The sequence below is a fragment of the Pteropus vampyrus genome, unplaced genomic scaffold (genome assembly GCF_000151845.1).
Source record: "Pteropus vampyrus isolate Shadow unplaced genomic scaffold, Pvam_2.0 Scaffold1000002847, whole genome shotgun sequence".
NCBI lineage: Eukaryota > Metazoa > Chordata > Mammalia > Chiroptera > Pteropodidae > Pteropus > Pteropus vampyrus.
The window spans coordinates 1-2,413 of record NW_011917249.1 but is presented as its reverse complement, the minus strand read 5'-3'; the positions used below and the strand labels follow the sequence as shown (position 1 = coordinate 2,413).

At 46.7% G+C, this 2,413-nt stretch overlaps 1 long non-coding RNA gene across 1 annotated transcript; it reads left to right on the top strand.

Moving 5' to 3' along the window:
* Positions 1-1,690: 1,690 nt before the first annotated feature.
* LOC105311283 lies at positions 1,691-2,368 on the top strand. The gene is made up of 3 exons (XR_897652.2): positions 1,691-1,746; positions 1,901-1,990; positions 2,337-2,368. It is a non-coding gene; the product is annotated as an uncharacterized LOC105311283 (long non-coding RNA).
* Positions 2,369-2,413: the final 45 nt, after the last annotated feature.

The window sequence follows — 2,413 nt, the reverse complement described above, 5'->3', positions numbered from 1 at the left end:
GGGCCAAATTAGTTCTTATTTTCTGTTTGAGCTGAGACATCCATCTTCTCCTCTTCTTGGACATTGGTGCTCCCTGGTTTTCATGCTTTCAGACTCAGATACAGATTTATCTAACTAAATACGACTGTGGTTAGCTTTCAGTTCAGTGATTCTTGGGCTTTTTGTATTTAATCCACAGAAATGTGTTTATATGATTTATATACATATATACTATATATGTGTGCATATATATTTTTACATACATATATACTATATATGTGTGCATACATATTTTTACATGTATATTTATATACACATGTATATGTGTTTAGCTGAGACAAAAGGTTTACAAATCAATACCTCATTCTCTGTGTGACAATTATTTCCTATTCATGTTTTTCTAATGCTGGCCAAGAAAGTCTAAATTAATTCTGCAATCCATTAATGGATTCGACTTCTTAAAAACCTCTACCTTAGTAGATAAGCACCGGTAATCCCAGGAATATTTAGGATCAAAGTCATAGCATTAATACTCTCCATTACATTTTGGAACTATCTATTTACTTTGGTATTTATAATGTTTTGGAGAATTTAATAATAATTATTTTTGCAACTCCATTTTAAAATGTGAAATGGAGTAACTAATTCAAATTCATGATTGTAAGTGGATATATGTAACAATTTAACCACGTTTGCAAGTACTATTGAGATTATGAGATTTTAAGGTTTATCAACCACATTTTTAAGTTTACATTTTAGGTTTTAAGACTGGGCTCAGTACTTGGATTTTGTCAAGTAACTGAATTGTTTAAGAAGAAAATAAATTAAATTTATAAATATACTTTAGTTATGGGAATTTAAGTTATAAAAATCCCCAAAGATTTTTTAAAAATTTACAGCATATATACCACTTTAGGGTAAAGTTTTAATATTATTAAAGCAAAGGTAATTCCTAGAGTCGCCTGAGTGTAGAAAAGCCACTCTCGTGCATAGGGCAGCAGCTCCAATTCACTTTGAGCTAACTGGGTGTTAATTTAAAAGCTTTTCAAAAGGGTGAGCAACACGTGGTCCCCCAAGAGGAGCTGGGTTCTGCTCAAGGGGAACAGGAAATCGACCTGGGAAGAGGTGGAATCGTCTTTCCCACTTTATCGCCTGTCACGTCATTTTAAAAAAATAATAGGTAAAAGACAATTTAAAAGCACTAAACCAGCCACGAGGAGTGACGTTTTCTCAGGGTCTGCGCGCCCCAGACCCTGCTTCTGCCCGGGTGAGGAAGAAATGGTGCGCAGCCCACCAGGCTCTGGAAGGCGGGCACAAGAGGGTCCTGGGGATAGTGGGGTGCAAGGTCACCCGCGCTGCGGAAAGCGGGGTCCACAAGTTTCTGCTTGGGCACGCAGACCGGATTTCACCTTAGCTCTACGGCCCGTAATTTATATGATGAACCCATGAGGGCCTGCACTATTACCAGAAAAGCGTTTTTCCAAACCGTTTTTGCAGCCTGCAGTGACCCACCAGCGGCCCGCGCGCCCTGGGAAACAGCGTCTGCCCACGCCGCAGCAATAGCCGGAAAAGAACCGCTTGCCCGCGCCAGCACCACCCCGACAGCTCGCTGGGCTATACCACTCCTACACCCCTCCGAAGGCCAGGAAAGGTACGGTCCCCGGCCTCTGATTGGCTAGAGGCGCGGGGGCGTGGCCTCCAGAGCTTAGTTCCGCGCGCCTGAACCCGCTCGCCGCATTGCGAGTCGGGCCAGCAGCGGGCGCCATGGTGAGTAGTGGTTCCGGCAGGAGAGAGCGGCGAAGGCCGCGTTTTGGGCCTGGGTCCGGGCCGAAGCCCGGGCTAGTACGGGGGTTTGCTTTAGGAGCGGGACCGAGCGGACGCAGGGACTGCGCTGACGCTGCTGCCCCGGCTCCTCTTTCAGGTGCTGCTGCACGTGCTCTTCGAGCACGCGGTTGGCTACGCGCTCCTGGCGCTAAAGGAAGTGGAGGAGATAAGCCTGCTGCTACCGCAGGTGAGTGAAAGCGGTGGGCTTGCGGGCGGCACGGGCCCCAGCATGCACCGCGCGCTCACACGTGGCCGGCTGAGAGAGTTGGGGGTGCGCTGGGCCTGAAAGCTCCAGAGCAGGGAGTTCTTAACCAGTATTTGTGATTAGAATCGCGTTAGAAGCATTTAGAAGTAAGCCTTCCGCAGTCCACCCCGTACTGATGAAGCAGAACCAAAATTTAGGGCCAATGATCGGTTCATTCTTAAAGCGTTCTGTTGGTTCTTATTTACGCCCAGGGCTGAGAACCGCTGCTTTACTGCGCCCTAGAGGCAAGAGCAAGGGAAAGAAGTCACTTATCCTTCTCCCCCCCTAGGTGGAGGAGTGCGTACTTAACCTAGCAAGTTCCACAACATCGTTCGTCTCGTGCCTTTTGCCCCTTTGCCTCGTCCC